General features: G+C 42.3%; 1 long non-coding RNA gene across 1 annotated transcript in view; it reads left to right on the top strand.

Annotated features, from left to right (window-relative positions):
• The window catches only part of LOC121357066, a 155873-nt gene that overhangs the window by 78938 nt on the left and 58231 nt on the right, over nt 1–18704 (top strand). Inside the window, exon 2 of the long non-coding RNA XR_005955677.1 lies at nt 6732–6868. This is a non-coding gene — a long non-coding RNA (uncharacterized LOC121357066). The remainder of the gene's footprint in view (nt 1–6731; nt 6869–18704) is intronic.

The following is an 18704-nucleotide window of genomic DNA, read 5'->3' as shown; positions in this document are numbered from 1 at the left end:
ATTCAGCAGCCCAGGCTTCTTGGAGCTGCAAAGCACCATCCATTGAAGAGTGACAAGAGATCATGAGAAAGTTTGTGGGTGTTTATAGGAATTTGCAAATTTCCCATTCATTTTCTATGAGATACTCACATGGGCTGGCATTTCCTGACCCGATAAAAGGACGGGGGTGCGGGGAGGGAAAGAAAGTGCTTGTCGTGCCACCAATCATGTGCTGATACACCGCCATTCAGAGGTGCAGCAGGTACAGTCAGGCTCTGAGAGGGTCCCTGTGGACCACGGACAGCTGCTGCTGTGCCTGCAGCCAGGCCAGGCCGGGGTCTCGCGCTGTGCAGGTGGACGGGGTCGCTGTGGCTGTTTCGGAGGCGAGGTGCTCTGTGCCACTGGCTCCTTCTGCACACTGCTGCCCTTGGATATCCAGACTGCATTCGCAGTTCCCAAGTTCAAACCTCAGCATACTGCACACCCACAGATTCCCACAGCTTGGGCCTGCAAAATGTGCCCTCCATCAGAAACCTCCCTGTCCTTGTGCGCTTTTTTTTTTTTTTTCCACCACTGCAATGAACAGCTTTGTTTTGAACAGAAGATAGAGAATAGCTAATTTTCACACTGTGACTGGCCCCTCATGTGCTAAACTTGGAGTGAGCAAGTATTATGTGATCCCACCCCTTTGATCCTCATTTGCAGTGGGGCATTCATGGCAACAGCACCTCTAAATTTCCTGGAAAACATTTTAGCCTTTTTGCCTGCCTGCCTCAGTTTTTCTTGTGGAAACAGGCACAGATTTTGCTCATTGCTCCTGGAGGAGTATCTTCACACGAATAACTCAATTAGTACAAACAACAACAACGATTTCACACCTATTCTCTCTTCTTTACTCACCTCTGCTGATTTAATATTTCTGAATATAACACAGCGTGTATTTAGTGATCAGTCACAAACCACAAATCTTTAATGACTTACCAATTTGGGAACATCAACTGACGCTCACCAAGGTCCTTTTTAGTGAAATACAGGCCCTTTGCTCTAAAGAACTGGAAACCCTAGTAAAGGGAGTAGAAAAAGGCTGGTGTGTGAAGAGAAATAAAGCCAAGGAGCAGTGGCCAGAGCTGCAGAAACAATGACAGAAAACATCCAAGTGTTCTTTGTGAGACTCTGCTGCTCTGTGTCCCTTTTAGGTGACCTTGCTCCTGTGTTCAGCACGGTGGAGCTTGTTCTTTGCAAAGCACAGCCTTCTGCTCAGCTGAAGGACATGCCCAGTCCATCTGGGGCTGAGGGCACTTCTGATGGTAACAGCCAGATGTGTGTGCTGGGATTCGGGAGTTATTACAGCAGCACTTAGACTTGCTCAGAATCAAAATCAGGAAAGAATACTTAGATAGTTTATCCACAGCAAATAACTCAGCAGGCCTGTCACCAGTGCCCTCCTGGTCTGTGCAGGTTTTGCACACAGCAGTTTCTCTCTGTAGAAAGAGCCCATCCATAAAGGCCACCCATTCTTTCCCAGAGAAGACCACCAATCCTTCGGTTGTCACGACTCCTGCGAGCCCATTGTTCCCTACTTCCTTTCTCATATAATAATTCTGACTTCCGTGACCTTTCTGTCTGCTCCTCCAACATGGATTTTAGAGCACCTACCACAGAAACAAAACTGAATCCCAATGATTACTGGTCTTCATTTCTTTCACCCTAGATGGAGTTGCATTTTCCTTTCACTCCATTTCCGTTTAGACTTTCTTTTCCAATTCCTTTAACTGTCTGGCTCGGCTGCCCAGTTTGCAAAGGCCTCTTGTGCTCTTTACTGTGCTTTTCTCACACCCTTCTGAAAGCCACAGGGTCAAAACAATGCTTCTAATCTCATTTGAAATCCCTTGTGTACTTTGTTTTTGTGCCAGTTTTTTTGACAGATTTTTTTCTTGTAAGTGGGGGTTGCAGTTTCTTCTCAGGGGTTGAAATTCTGGTTTCATAGAAATCAATATAAAGCTTTAGTCAGACCAGGATTATGTCGAGAATCCTGAAAGAAGAAACATTTTTATTGCTTCTTGTTCCCACATTTTTAGAGTTTTAGTAGACTGTATAAAATTTTGAGAAATAGGAAAAACATTCTAGGTAAGAGTACAGATAAGAGGAAAATTTCTTTTAGCCTGTTTCAGAAGCATGGGTTTGAAATTTTTTTTCAAATGTGCTGAACCACAGTGGATTTTTTCCTTAGTTTTAAATAGTACATTTGTTTTTTCTGCCATTCTGCCATCCTTATTTATACTGAGTGTGTTCCAAACCCCTCTGAAGTTAGTGGAAAACACTCTCACTGAGCTCAGTGAACTCACCTCAGAGTTTCCCGTCCACCTGAAGTCAGAGGGAAATTAAAAAGGCTGCCTGGGGCATAGGAGACTGAGGGTTTCAGGAGAGAGGGAAGTCTGCCCTTATTCTGTGCTCTTTTCCTCGTTTGAGGGATGCTGCTTTGTAAGGATGTAACAGGGCTCTGCTTGTGCTCCAGTACCTCCATCACCCCTCAGCCTTACATTTTGCACTCATGGCAGATATTAAATCCATGTTCTTCTGATTCTTGTAAAATAGCTAAATTTTTACTCTTTTGGGCTTCAGTCTCCTTTTGCTAAATTTTAAAGTATTTTGCTTAAAAAAGAAATCCATCTGGAATAGGTAGATTATAGTCATGTTTACACCTCCCCTCTGAACCATGCAGGAAAACAATTAAGAGGTGATGCTTTGAGTGCAGGCAGAGGTATGAAATGGTGATGGGGAACCAGCTGTCTATTTCTTTCTATATACCATGGAATTCTTATTTTGGACACTTGGCAAAAATTGTATAGTGGAAAAGTAAGCATCATCATTGTGACGTCTCTAAACATGGACAAGAAGAGGTGAGAAATTAAAAATTAAAAAATACCCAAACAAACAAAAAAAAAGCAGCAGCAGCACTTTGACAGGATCATTCTTTTGTAACAGGAAACTCATTCCTAACTGGAGCTGTGCATGAGACACCAGGCACTCCAAGCTGAATTTGTTGCACTAACTGTGCCCTGGGGGGTTGCTGACCAGCGAGGAGGATCAGCAGAAGAAACAATAAAGCATTTTTATTAGCCTTGAAGTCAGACCAGTGGGAATTTTCCAGAGAAGGGCCTACCCCAGTTCTCTTTCATGAACTAACTTCCTCCAAACTATTTGATAACAAGGGAAAAGAAAACAATCAGGAGGAGGGGGCGGGGGGCAGAAACCCCTACTGCTTGTTAATTACATGGGTGTCCTGGAGCTGTCAGGATGTGGTAGCTCCACAGCACTCCTGTCAGCCACTGGCTGCAAGTGGTTGTGGCTGTCTTGTCTCCATGTCAGGAAGCTGCACTGTTCTTTGGACCGGAATTTTGTCAATGTATTTTGCCAGTGACTTGCTGTGGGATGTTTTGGTTTGGAAGGGATCTTAAACACCCCCGTGTTCCACCTTCACCTTCCACCAGAGCAGGCTGCTGAAGGCTTCATCCAGTTGGGACTGGAACACCCCCAGGGATGTTTCACTTCCATCCACAGCTTCTCTGGGCTGTTCCAGTGTCTCACCACCCTCACAGCACAGAATTTCCTCCTAGTACCTGACTTAACCCTGCCTCTGCCAGTTTAAAGCCATTCCCCCCTGCCCTGCCACCTCATCGTGATGATCATTGCTGCCAAATGTCTCAGAGAGAACAAAGGCACTGTACAAATGTGCACTGAGAGACAGATTTCAACAGAGGAAACACTTTGAGTTATTGCTTGTGTCTGATATTCTCACTGGTAGGGCTGTATCTGCTGCTGTCAGGTCAAAGTGGTTTTGTTTCTCTGGCTGCAGCAGCATCCCAGTCACCCCAGGTGAGGGATGATGGCCCTTTGCTCAGTTTGCTGCCCTCTGGTTCAAGCTCTGAGTATTTTAATCTGACAGAAATAAAGATCAGGGATCTCCAAGAGTGGTTCTGGCTGCTAGAAAAAAGCACTTCTAGAAACTTCTTTAAGTTAGGCTTTCCCTCTTGTGTCTTACTCTGGTCTGCTGTAAAAGATAAAAGCCTAAACCCTTGATTTCAATGGGAAATAGATGCATAAATACCTTCAAAGATGTGACTTCAATGGGAAATAGATACATAAGTACCTTTAAAGATTTGATTTAGTGATGGATCCATTATGCACTGAAATAACAGCATGCTCTGAATTGATTCTGCTGAGCATTCTCAGATCCTTCTAAACTAACGCTGCAGCCAAAGCTTTAGGCAATGCAGAAATGTGATTCTAAACCAGGGTTCTTAAGGTCACCTGGTTTTTAGGATTGTCTTTCAGTGAAGGTGAAAGACACTTTTTTTTTTTTTTTTTTTTTTTTTTAACCAAAGACAAATACTTAAAAGTAGCATCAGTGGTTCAACAAAACGTTTACTGCAACTGCTGACTTGAATTTTGGGAGGTTTTCTTGCATATCAAAGCCAAGAGACTTAGCTTATGGGTACCTCTGTATAATTTCTTGACATTTGGTTTTGATGACCAGAACAGTAAAGTTAATCTAACTGTGCACTATTCTCTCTTCAGTGTCTTTGCATGCCTAAAATAACCAAAAATTATTTCTGACTAAATATGCTAGTAAAAAACTGGACATACCATAGCTGATGAAATGAGGACAGGTTGGGCCAACTTTTTTTTTCTCTCCTTATAATTGCCAGTTATTGACTTCCTTTTTGTCAAGGTCACCAAAAAGCTATGGAAAACTTTATCCCAGAGTATTGGGTTTACTGGCATTTCTTGAAGAAAAAGCGTAAAATACGTGAAGAACTTGCAGAGTCTCTGCCCTCAAGTCTCTTTACAAGAAACTATTTTTGTGATTAGATGCTGGACCAAGCTGCTCTGCAATCTTTCCACTGCTATTAACTGTAAATAACTTCCAGCCTTGCATTAACCCCTTCAGCTCCTGACAAGTAAAGCTGTTCTGTATCTGCCAGGCCTAATGAGAGAAACAGATGAGCTGGGAATTTGAAACTGGGTCTAAGGCAGAGCTGTCTTTTGTTGGGACTGTGTTTATGAACTCTTCTGTAACTTTCTCATTCCTGACTCCCCTTAGAGAGTGCAAATATTTTTATCGGGTAGAACGTTTTTGGGAAATACATCCATGTCTTGGCTGGATTTTGATCTTGTGCCTGCTGAAGCAAATGACAACGTTCTTGCTGGCCTTTGGGAAATGGTTGTGTGCTCTGCAGGCATTGACCTGAAAAGACTTCAGGGTCTCTCTGACAGGCCCAAGCTGGAAATGTAGCTCTAAATTCGGTTCCTAATTCTGTGTAGTTGTCCAAAGGCAGCAGGACCTCAGATACAAGTGGAGCCTGTAAACGCTAAAATAAAAAAATGCTGATAGGAATAAAAATATGAACACATGTTGAGTTAAGGAGGAAGGCAGCTCTTTTTGAGCAAGTCTTGAGAGACAAATTCTCAAGCCCTGTGCATTCCCTTCTGGAATGTCCATATAATGCCAAGATCATGTCTCAGTCCTGACTCCTAAACATTCTGCCATGGCTTGGTTACAGAGTGCAGCCTGGCTGAGAATTTTCAGATGCCTTTGTGGGCACTAAAGACAATGGAAACACAGGGAAAAAGTCCATGCTTCAAAGCTGGCGATGATTTAGACTCTAAACATTCCAAGATTAAAGATGCTGTAATACTATGTGTACCTGTCCCCTGCAGCTGAGCTGGGCTGTGTTTTACATGCTCCAGTCACACACACAAAGCTGAAGAGTGACCCTGTCATGGCTTTAGGGATGCAGGCTTCCCTGTGCAGGGCAGGTTTCCACCTCTTCCTCTTTATCCACAACAGTGTTTTATGATGTCACCTATGAGACATAGAGATTTCTTTTCACATTAAGAACTCTCATCAGAGAAATACAGCATGAAGTGGATTAACTGAAGATCAATCTTATGCCACATATTATGGATGAGGAAAGTTTTATACCCACTCTCACTTTACCACAAAAGAGGGGAAAGACCATTAAAAAAATTCTTGTACTAAAAACATTCCCAGGCACTCCTGGTTTTTTATTTTCTTTTTTAATGGGAATTATGCCACAGAGGCACTGCCTAATAAAGTTCATTAGGTTTTAAAAATATGTTTCAGCCTCATGGTCAGACAAAATTAAAAATTGGCAGGAGGTCACGTGGGAAAACTCTGGCAGAGCTGAAAAGTGGTTCCAGTTTCCCCATGGTCCTTGGAGAAGGATTCTGGCTTTTCTGTTTCCTTCTGGGTGTTGGACAAAGTTCTCCAATCCAGCATCCACCAGCAGAATGTTACCACTGGCTTGAATGAAAATTAGGTCATGCATCAAAATGATGAGCAGATGTGTTATCACAAATTATCCAAACTGTGCCCAACTGCCCTGGCTGGAATGCTGGTCCTTACAGTTTTCCATAGGACTTTTTATTCTCATTCAGGCCATGAGCATCTGCAGTGAGTGTTCTTCTGGATTTTGCAACCAAGGAGCAGCCTTGGCTTCGTGGTTTTCCTTTTCAAAACCAAACCTGTCAGCTTTCTGTCTCGGCCACGAGGAGAGAGCAGAGGCCTCTCGAGGCTGTCCTCCATGTCTCTGCCAGTTACTCTCCTTCCACGGTGTTCCTACCCTCAAAAATAATCATGATGTCCAAAATAGCTTGTCTTCATCAAAAGTTGTGATCAAAAAGAAGTATTACTAAATCTGTATTTTTACTGCTTGATTTTTTTTCAGGACTCCACTCCATGGGCTTCAAATTTCTGCCTGGGAAGCTGCTGTGGTTGGAGCTGCAATAGGCTGATGGGTAAATCTTCTGTCCCATCCTCTCTGCTTAATCTGGGATTCTCAAAGATATTCACATGTCAGAGAAGGTAAGGGCAAAGCTTTTTCCATTTTTCTATTTTGTGGTTTCATCCCAGAGCTTGCTTGTGCTGCTTATAAGGATGAGCCTGTAGGGTTTTGGGACCCAATCAGACTGGGGGTTCTGAAATGGAAATTGTTGCTTGTGCTGAGCCCCACGCAGCAGAGCAGATCCCATTACAGGCTTGGGGCTGGGTCACAGGGGAAACAGCAGGTGCCTGAAGTGTGCATAAAGAGGAGGGGAGATCAAAGGAGAAGAACTGGGCAAGGTTTAGGTTGGGCAGAGCAGGGGAGGCTGAGCCTGGCTATGTAGTCCAATGCAAATATGATGTTTTGCCTTTCTGTCTTCTGTGGAGGCATAAAAAGGAATAAACAGTGAAAAAACCAAAAACCATTAAAAGTGTGGTGATGGTGGTTTTCAGATTGAAACCTCCAAGGTTACATTATTGGTGCAGAAACCTTGGCTACTTATGGAGCCCAGAACTGTTGCAATTTTGCCTCTCATAATAAGCGAGGCATCTGTGTATCCAAATGAAGTGTCTAGGAGAAAATCTTTTCCAGATTAAGCTAGAAAACTAACATTTGGTGCTGCACAGATACACTTCTCTGCTATGGTTTCTTCCTGATGGGCTTGCAAATCTCCCCTCAATTGTTAATTCACCCTTTCCATTTAAAATTTGGAAGGTTTTATTTTACCATTTTGTCTATGTGTGCATGTCAGGGTGAAAAAGGGGGAAGGAGGAAGCAAGGGATGGAGATGGGCTCTTGTGTCTTGCTTTAAGGTCATGTGTTAAACATAATCCCTTCAAGTTCATCTGTAGAAACTGTGTCAGCATCCGCAGGGGCTGCTGTGTCTGAACAAGACTGCTCAATTTGTTTTTGATTAAGCATAATTATTTATTGTGAGACATGCAGTACAGGTAATGCCATCTGAGTCCTGGCAGGGAAGGTGTGTGCTATGATTTGGGTCTGTTGTTTCCCTCTGTCTTGGTTTAAAGTTGTCTCCATCACCCAATTTTTCTGACAAACAAAATAAAGGTTGTATTTTTGGGGTGCAACTTAAAAAGCATTATTTACCCTGATCCAAAGAACAGCAAAAAGAGCAACCTTGAAAGGTTTCTATAATGGAAATGAAACAATCAACACAGAAATATGAGGAAGAAATTACACCCATTAAATACATCTAGACTGATGAATGATATGATGGCTGCCTATTCAAGTTGGAAATTTTACACATGATTGAAGCTTTATTTAGTCTAATGAAATGTGCTTCCTGAATGCTGCATCTGAGTGACGGCGTGACCTAGAGCACAAAAGAAAGTATTATGTGATTAGACTGAGATCATTCTCATTTAAAGTCATTGTGATATAATTTTACGTTTTTAATTAGCAGCATATACTTTTGTGTCCATTGCCTCTCTTATTGCAAATACCTTTTCAGGTCTTGTCCTTCCACAGGCTTGTTTGAAGCTCAGCACAGATTAACAGCAAAGGAGTTTGGAGTTCATTGATCTTTTTTTTTTTTTTTAATCCCCCATGAAGTGGTGAATGGTGGGAGGGGAGGAAGCTGATCTTTCAGAATAGGCTCATCTTGTGCTGAATTTTTCCTGAGTTCCATAGGACACTCTTTACATTTTAGTTTGAAATCCAGCTTAAATACCTTGTTTGGGCCTTGAAAATATTGATAGTGACATCCTTTAAATCAGTGAAATTAGAGTTATTGGTGGAGCAACTGATTCTAGAGATATTCCCCTCAACATCTTGGCTCTGGCAGCTGGGATTTCATGAGGGCTGTGGCATTATACTGATTTACATCCCTGTGAGTTTGGACCTACGTCCTCTACACCACACATTTCTTACCCCAGCTCACCTTTATGAGCTGGGCCTTTACTTTGAAGCTGTTTTGTGTACCAGGCTGGAAGGCAACTCCTCACACAGAAATCCAGTGTTTGGATTAAAAGCTATTAAATCACGTTTGACTCAAGCAAAATTTAACGTGGTTCATAATACAATTTTATGAGCTATTGAGATTTCTGGCACCATAAAATGAGTTTGTTAATGGCTTTCAGCAGTTGTTACTTAAAGTGATGTTAAAAAGTAATGAAGGGGGAAAGTGAATGTGAGGGGTGAAGCTGCTTCTCCAGCCTGCAGTTCTTTCCCTTCCCGGAGCATTAGCGGGGTAAGCAGGCATTAAACAGGGTCAGTGTGCTGCCTTTGTGTGAAAGAGCTCACTGCAGACCCCATATTTTCAGATGAATATGAACTTGCTGACCACAATCCTGACTTTCAGCTTGTTAGTGAGGTTGACGGATGAACACCCAGGACCAGACAGATAAGCCAGGCACTTAATCTACCTACTGTATGTGTTCAGTCAGACTGAAGCTTTATCAATCATTTCAAACTGCATTTCTAGGGCATATTGTATAGCTTCCCATTACCATAAATCACTGAATTTGGAGCCAGTAGCAATTTAACCATCTCATTCATGAGGCATCTGAAGGTGTCCACGTACCTGTAAGTACCTTAATTTGTGCCTGTATGGAAGATTCATAATTCCCTAGCACATTTTCTCGTTTTATTGCAGCCTGTAGTTGAAATTTGGGAGGGCAAAAGAAAAAAGTCAGGAACAGCCATTCAATAACAGTTTTTAAAATATTTCAATTTGAAATTCAGGATAATTTTCTTAGATCACTTCTTAGCTCACTGCATAGATGTCTTCTTGATCTGGCTTGTATTTCCTGCTACAATGAAAAGGATAAAGGTAAAAAAGGGTATTATAAATGCGTGTGCCAAATAATATCTAATATTATATCTATATATATAGAATAATATCTAATACTGAGAGAAAAAAATTATCTTTTCCTAAAGGAGACTTCCCCATTTTTTGCCTGTCATATTATTCTTTAAATTCTGTTTTTACACATACCATTGCATAGGCTAAAAGTGTATTTCATGAAAGTAAGGCAGCATTTCACAGGTAGGGAGGGCCAATTTTTTGTTCTACTTATAGACTTTAGGCTTCAGATGTGCTCAGACATTTTTTGTTCTGTTTCGGTTGTCGTCTGGCTTAAAATTCAAGACATGAGGTCCAACATTCCAAAATCTCGTGTTAACATTCCAGATCTCATGTCAGCATTCCAAATCTCATGTTAGCACTCTGGATTGTGGCAAACTCTGGTGCTTCCAACCACGAGAGATTTGACTCCTTTTGGAGCCCTGCTAAGATGGTCACAACTGCAGGCATGCACAACTGTCCAGCCACTGGTTCTGAGGAATAAATTAAATATCATGGTCTAACTTTTAGAAGCCTTCACATTTATGTCATCAGAATTTAGTTTTCATTGGGTTTAGCTATTTTTGTACCTTTTTGCGCCTTGGTGGCTGCGGTAAGTGCACATTGGTGTGGAATGTGAGAAGCTGGTGCAGCCCATTTGAAGTCATGTGACAATTGCTTAAGTTACAGCTTATCAAACCCAAGTTTTTTTCATTGTTTTCCCATCAAACTACATTTTGTGGTCTATTAAGCATTCACTGATAACCGGTGAAGTCTGAGTGCATTGTCTGTCGTATATGGCTGGTCTAATTTGGGCCAGGCTTTGTGCATTATAAACCTGTCAACAGATCCTGTTTTCAGCCGCGGTGCAGCACCGAAGGGCAGCTGAGGAGGAGACATGATAAAGTCCTTGGGACAAATTACACATCACAAATTAATTATATGTAATGCTTGGCATAACAGACATGAATTTTGGGCACGACCATAGTACTTGTTTTCACTGCCAACAATTATCTGCTTTAAGTCATGTCTTGGATGAGGAGTGGATCTTGCGGTGTTACGGTAAACGCGCTGAATGTGAGCGAGCAGGCACCTGAGGGTTTCAGCTCTGCGTCAGCAGATTGAGCACTTGCCTGTGGATATACTTCAGGTGCGTTCAGAGAAATCTGGTTTCCCATGCTAACGGCAGGAACAAGGGGAGCTGTTTCCGTGGGTTTCCGTGAGCTTTTGGACTGAGGCCCAGCGCCTGATCTCATCCTTTGCCTGGAGGAGATTTCTGAGAACACGCAGACTTGGGCATCCCAGGGACTAGCCATGCCAGAGCGGTTGTAAAGGGCCTCAGCCAGGCCCTTTATTTACAACTTAAATGACTTCCCCAGCGTGTGCTGGGGAGCTTTAGGCAGCTCGTGGTTTGTTTCACCTACTTAACGTCAGACTGACAGGAGTCGAGTCCCCGTCTTTGACAGACAAGAGATCAGCTGGTTACAAATGTTGATCAGCTGGATAAAAGCAGAGGGTGAGACTACGCTAGGATTGAAGTTTGGGGTTTGTGGACTGTGGGAAAATTAGTTTTACAGACTTTTGGGTCTCCTCTGCTGAAATGCAACTCCTGATCACTGTAATTTTGGATGATGCTTAAATGGTTTCTCGGACTATGCAAACCACAGGCTGTCCCGAGCTTTGCCAAAGAGTGAAGAGTGGCTGAGAGGCTGTGCTTCTGCCCAGCATGTTTCTGAGATTTGTCAGTTCTGTCACACTCCTCAGACCTGTGGAAATGAAGGGAAAGGGGTTTCCAGAGATATTCTGTTCATAATTATGAAGAAACTCACAGCCACACCACATAAAAACCTTCTAATGGTTCTTGCACTGGCACATGAATGGTGGTGTGGAGGATGTAGTTTAAAAATACAACACAGACTTTTTTTCTTATAAAACATTTCAGGAAATCCTGCATTTTAGTGGGAATCTCTCACCTCTTAAGAATGCTGCGTTTGAAGAATTTATAATGCTCTATTATCTCTGGGCCTAATTTGCAATATATTTATGTAAAGTGAAATTCAGTCTGCAAAGATACTTCTTTCTGAGCGTTCTTATTGCATAGCTATGTAAATGTTCTTATGCAAGTAGAGACAATAATTACGGCTTAAGGCTATATATATATTACAAGCAGGGAATTCCTCATACATTTAAATACATATTTTAGAAGCAAATCTGGATCTGGTTTCAAAATCCAGAGTGGATTGACACCAGTTTACATCATCATTGTCTGGCCTTTCAAAATTCAGAGAACCCATTAAAAATACAACTTGTGGTGGGGGGAGCCTGGAGTTGTATCATATAGCAAGAGAGCACAGGAATGGCTGGCAGGAGAATGGTATGCTGCAGATGAACTGGATGGGGGACAGATTTGCACTGTTGTAAAACACATGGGAAAAGTCCCTTCTGTTTATTTCTTTTTTCACCCCCTTATTAATTTACCGCAACCACAAGCCATGTGTTCCAGTTCCTGTCTGGGAAAAGAGGCTGGGTAGGCTGTGTTGTGACTTAGGCCAAGCAGGGATCTGAAAGCAGCCGGAAAACCCCAAGAAATCCTGAACTGCTTGTAAAAGAGCTGAGGAGAATTGTTTGCAAAGCCCTCAGCACTGGGACAAGGCCACTCTGGTCACGCTGTGCTCCCTGTTCGGTGTCCGCAGTGTAGTGAGGGACATCAGCTAAAGATCGCACGGACAAAACGTCTTCATTGAAAGCTTATGCCTTGAAATTGTTGGGCTCATAGGGCTCCCAAAGGTTTGCTTGGTGGTAGCAGAGCAGTGGCTTGTGTGAAATATACCAGCCCCTGTGTACTTTGGAAGGGGTTGTCGTGCTTCATGCAGGTAATATTGAAAACAGGAGAACTCCTGCTTAAGCTCCTCCTTTCCTTTCTTGCTCTCAAGGTGAGAGAAGCATCTTGCTGTTCTTTATGCAGCACAGATTATTTCCTCTGACACACAAAGAATCTGTGACAGGCTTGAAGCTCCCTCTGGTTCTTTCCCTTTACAGCCACTCCTGTACAATCAAGCTTCTCACCTGCCCTCAAATAAAACCTTGCAGTATCCTAGACAGGGATGGAGATATGTTTACGGTCTGGATATTCTACAGTAAAATCTATAAACTATCAGTTTAGCAGGCTTAAAATCCAATATATTGCTTTTTATGTGGCTCACCTGTAAAAAAGGTGTGATGAGTAAAGTTAAGTGCTCATCTGAGCACTCTCCCTGTGGCTGTAGGAGGCTAAGTATGATAAGGGTAAGGGGAAATATATCTGGGAATTTGTGTAATCTTACCTTCTGCTGCTGGTGAGACAGCAATGAAATTGCTTCTCACTGATAATATTGATAAGGGTTGTTGATGCATGGTTTTGAACGTCTGTTATAGGTTTAAATATCTACTTTTTATCCAGTGTTCAGCATTTTCTTCTTTTTTTTTTAAATTAACTCTACCAATTTTTTGTCCCTTTTTTTGTTTTTTTCTTTTCTCTCAGTGCCTATTTCTATTTTGCTACCAGTTGTGAATTTAAAAGAAATGTTTGCCTTTTGGATTTCTCTATCCTAAGCTTAATCCTTCCCAGAGACTCAAATGAGATCAAGGTCAGGTTTTGCCATTAAAGATGGAGAGGGCACATTTCTTTCCTAGTGTGCCTCAGCCACAGACATCTTAGGTGGTTTGGTGAGTGTGAAAGGCTGGAGGGATTTACTAACTCTGGTATAAAGGAGGAATTCTTATTTCATCATTTTCCCCTTAAATTTGAAAGCGCTAAAACATTTAGAATAGAGGGTAACTGATGTGTGTTGCAAAGACAGACCAGTCAACAAAGAGTCTTAATATTTACTCTTGGCACTAATGCACTGCTTGTCAAAGAAAATGCTGAATCCCTGCTGAAATATATTTAAATTTGAATTGAGTATATAGTATGTAATTACACTCATAATGACTATATCACATATGTGTGCACAAATATTTTGTAGTATTATTTTTGCTCATATCTGGGGCTGAGACTAAAAACACTTTCAAATTCAATTGCTTTGATAACAAAAGTGACAGAATTTTTACTTTTTAACACCAATATGGAATTTTGTTAAGTAATTTCCTTGAGGGGTAGATTCTGATTTTGGAGAAGGTTATTCTACTGTACTGAGTGCTCCTGGTTTAGGTGACTGGTTAGGCTGGTACTAATAGGGATCTGGATGTGTATATATTCTATCTCCTTTTTTTGTGAAGAAATTCGTTTTCAGAGGTGCTATTGCTCCTATTTCTCACACAGACTCAAATCTGTACAGTCCACGTGCTGCTGAGTCAGAAAATGTGTTTGGTTGCTGTTTGTTAAGCAAGTTTTGCCCATATTTACTCCTGTCTGTGCACTTGAAGAATACAGTGTTCCTGAGCATAAAAAGTTGCCTTGACTGGAACCCTGTGTATGTGGAGATGCTGCAGTTCAGACCCCTGCAGGTGTGCCAGCCCCTGTCTGAGCCTGTTTGGGTGACACAGCTGATGGCCAGAGTTGGGGTCTGTGTGCTCCACGTGCTGTTCAGCCCACAGTTAACAGCCCATGGCTACTGGGGCTCATGGGAAAGGCTCCTCTGGTGCAAAAATAGGAGGAACAGCCTTCTGACAAGAGCTGGCACCTTCATGACAGCCACATCCTTTCACACCGTGGTATAATGCAGCTCAGCGTGCTTTGAAGGCCCAATTTGGTGGTGGTCCTGCCTTATCTCTCAGTAGATACTGATCCTTATCACAGAGTCATAACAAACTGTTTGGTGGAGTTGGAGGGGTGAGAGAAGCTTTGGCTTCGTTTAGAGCAAGTCTGACGTGAGCACGGAGACATTCTGTACTCTGAGCAGCCAGCCTTTTTTGTGTCAGATTCGAGGCAGTTGGTAAAAATCAACGCAATGTTAGACCTGCCCCATTTACCCCACTGGAAAGAGCTCGTTTCAATGAGACGCTCAAAATGCCAGGCTTACAATTCTTGTACTCGAGGGCATTCTGTTCAGTGCTTTTGTGACTGCATCTGAGCGATAGGAAATGGTGTTCTGCTGTAATTTCTCAGACAAATGCAAGGTTGTCTTAGTAACTTGTGACGCCCCCGACTCGGAGTTTGAGGAGAGAAAAGGCAAAGTTATTCAGCCATTGGAAGAAAGCGGAGCAAAGTGTTATCTCAGAGCTGTGATACTTGGCTTCCAGTGGCCACAGAAACTTGACACACATCAAACGTCAAACCAGCTGATAGCAGACAGGAAGGATTAGCGTTGACACGGCAGAGCTGACCCCTGCCAGCAGCGAGGCCGAGTTTAACCGCGGCGCTCTGAAATCAGCCCGGGCGCGCGGGCGGCGTCAGCTGGAGGTGAAGGTGTAGGAAACACGGGGCGCTGGGACATTCTCCTGCCTAATTGGGCTGACAGCTCAGTCTGCATGGAGGGACAGTGTTTATTTACTCACTGTTGTGTGATGAGCAAACAGAAAGATATGCCTGCTTTAGCCCACGCTGATATTGGTGCTAACACTGTCTGGCTCCAGCTGCCGTAAGCCAGGACAATACAACACAAAAACTTCCTATTCACCATCACTTCTAAGTCTGTCCTGGCACAGATACGCAATGACCTCAGACCACAGTTGGGTCTAATAAGGAATTTATCTTCATGGAAATGTGACCTCTTGCTACCAGAGGGCTACAAAAATACGAGTAACAATGGGTAAATGAAGATAAAGGTTTATCCTGGCCAACTGGTGAATTTTCAAAACAGTTCAACCCTGCCATGAAAAAACTACTGTTTGACATAGGACACTGTCTGAAACTCTTAAAAAAGTTATCCAGGTCACCATGGAAAGAACATGCTCTTGTTATTGTTTTTATAAGTGAAAACTACTGGATTGATTATTTTTTTTTCTTTTGAATGATGCAGACATTCAATAGCAGTTTTCAATTCCCAGAATCCACTTTGGGTACAGGAAAAGAGATTTCAGGAAATTCAGTTTTTCACTAAGGAATTAGGCTTTTTCCTCTCTTAACCTCCACTCTCCAGACTAGGAGTTCACACTCTGTATGTGCTTTTAATCTTGACTTCAATATATTTTACTGTGGCCAACTTTTAGTTGCAGTTTAATAACTTCAGCTTTATTTTGCCCCAGGCCATATTATAATGAATAAAATGCTTTTTCTATGATTTAGCTGAATTTATGCAGCTGCCCTTGAAACAGCTGCATAACTTTTCCTACTGGCTAGGAAGGGTAGCAGTTTACTCAGCACAGACTGATCAGCTGAATTCTACTTCCAAACTCAGTTTTGCCAAAAAAAAATCACATGAAAAAGAATTCAGATCCATGACCACACTCCCCAATACCTTGTGAAATATTGATCTTTCTCAACTTGAAATTATCCTCACCCCCAACAGCAATTTGGACTGAATAAGGACCATGTTTTTATCTGGTTCTGTGTGGTACCTTGTGCAATGAAATCTTTAATCTGATGAGGGCCTCTGATGCACCCAAAACAGCTGCTTCCCAGTTTCCAGTCATATGAAGGAAATGGTGAGTGGCCTCGTGCAGAAGCTTGCATCAGCCATTGGTTATCTTACATTTGAGCACTCCTGGGTTGGTTCTTCCTGTGGGCAGAGCTTACAAGCAGGTCTGATCCTTCAGTGGCTGCATCGAAATCTACAGAGAGATGTAAAAACAGTAAATCTGCCGAGCCTGTGACAGCAATGACGTGCCCAGCTCAGAACAGGCATCGAGCCTTTCACCTTGTTCGTTTTGTGTCTTAAAACCTGGCACGTGGAAAGGAGCCCAGATCCAGGAGGCCGTGTGGATTCCAGGCAAGCGGACAGCGAGGAGGTTGGGTGGGTAATGCACACCGTGTGGGAACCTGCCTACAAATTGAAGGGTGGCAGACAGGATGGAGGAGGCAAGAGGTCAGTACTATGCAGCTTAGGGAGCACGTGGTTTGAATGCAACTGTGAAACCTAAGACACCTCATCAATTTGTGAGGCTTCTTTAATAAGGGCCCAGCTTCATCTTTACGCAGGGAATCCCCTCCAGAATTCCAGACACATGAAAGACATTAACTCATAATGCCTAACAGTCTCCTGAGTACCTGTTAATAATTATGGCTGGCCTTTTTGGCCTTAGAAGCTTTCTGTTACCTGGTGTTGAACCTTTTAGGGTAAACTGGAAACCAGTACAGGATGCTGAATGTGAAAAGGTGTATTTGTTAATGCTTCTGTGCACTGACCAATCTGAACCAAGTGTATGGTTCTTACTCGCTCAGGATTAGCAAATATTGAATTGAAATGAAGAACAACTATTTACATGTACTTAAAGTAGCAGGTTTAAAAAGAAACTTGTAAAGAAAAGAAAAAAAAAAGAGCAGCAATAAACTCTAGTCTGAGATCATACTATTAAACAGAAATATTATTAAAAGAACGGTTTTTAGAAGAATGAGAATGATCAGTTTGCCCAGCTGTTCTAGTAGCAAGGAAAATCTTAATTAAAAAATAAGACAATTCTGTACACATACTATTCATCTCAGTATAAAAAGGGTAAGCAAAGAAAGCAAGGCAGATTACATCCTGGTGTAGACTATATGTTCTAAACTTAAAAAGATTATAAGATGTGTAATAAAGATAAATCACCCCCCCCCCCCCCCCGCAAAGAGCGAGAGCACATTGAGTCATGCAATGAACCTTTTACTCATTACAGCTCTGAAAAATTTGGGGTCAGTTCTCCATTCCTTTATAAAGGAGACTTAAATCTAGTGTTTCTGTAATATATGTTCAGTTAAAAGCCCTCCTCCCAGCTTTTCACTGCCAGAATGAGGTAAAGAATCTGGAGATTTTAGAACTAATAAGCCAAGCAGTAAAATAGTGCACATTTGTGTGGAGCCTGATGAGGGATTGGAATGCACCCAGGGAAGGCTTGGCTGCTTTGGCCGACGGGTGGACGCACCAGGACTCCATTCAATGAATCAACCTTGGCAAATTCTGTCCATGAAAACTCAGAGAGGGGAAAAAAGGCAAGAAAAACCTGACTGGGGCTGTTACAAACTGCACAGGATGAAAGCTGCACAAGCCATCCACCTGCAAGCCAACTGCTCAACCCTAGGAAACTGGGAAAGAGGAGCTGAGGCAATCCTAGGGAACAGTGTTGGAGCACCTGGATGTCCTTGACTCCAGTTGATGTGGAGGAAAAGAAAACTGAAAAATCCCCTTTCTCTGGGCAGGAGAGAGCCTGTAATTACAGAATAATGGCTTACTGCACTGAACAGAAAAGCTCAGTAAGCTGCTAGCAAATATTCCAGCTCAGACTTCTCTGGGAGCCTCTGAGGCCAGAGAGGTGAGGCAGACGTTCCACGCCCCATGCCGTGCTGCAGGCAGGTCTTTCCACAGCCTGGGGTGTGCTGGGGGATCACATGGATTGGAAAATGATTCCTTCAGATGCAAAGGTATCAGCCCCTTCAGAACTCCCATGTGCTTCATTAGTGAAAAGACTTTGATAATAATGAACCTCATTCAAACATTCCCAACACTGTCTTTAAACATGTTGGGTAAGAAAAATTTAAAGTAATAAGGTAGAGAATAAAAGACAATTCTTGCATTCTTAATATGATTGAAAGTATAGTCTTTCCTTACAGATTTAATTCTTCCTGTGAATGTCCACACTGTGTTTGCAATACTTAAAAAAAAAAAAAAAAAGCTGGATAGAATCACACTGGAGTGAGTGTTTGTGAAGTTAATAGAAAATTCTGGGCCTTCAACTCTGATAAATGTAACTCTAGAGTCCTATGAAAAATTTCATTTTCAAGGAAGCCTTGCCTCTTTATGGGAACTTTGTCCAGCTGAAAAATTTTTACTGGCTCTACCTCTCGTTCCCAGTTATGGTCCAGATTTGGAAATACCTGTGAAAAGCAATATATTGGTTTCAAGGAAATGCATGGATGAAAGCATTGTAATTGAGGACATCCAGATCTGTTCTTACAGAAAAGCTTTGTATTTACGTGGTCCTTTACTTACACATTACATTCTGAAGAGCATTACAAGCAGAGA

This window comes from Pyrgilauda ruficollis, unplaced genomic scaffold (assembly GCF_017590135.1).
Source record: "Pyrgilauda ruficollis isolate IOZ18807 unplaced genomic scaffold, ASM1759013v1 scaffold31, whole genome shotgun sequence".
Taxonomy (NCBI): Eukaryota; Metazoa; Chordata; class Aves; order Passeriformes; family Passeridae; genus Pyrgilauda; species Pyrgilauda ruficollis.
The sequence above is the reverse complement of the archived record's forward strand: the minus strand, read 5'-3'. Positions and strand labels throughout refer to the sequence as shown.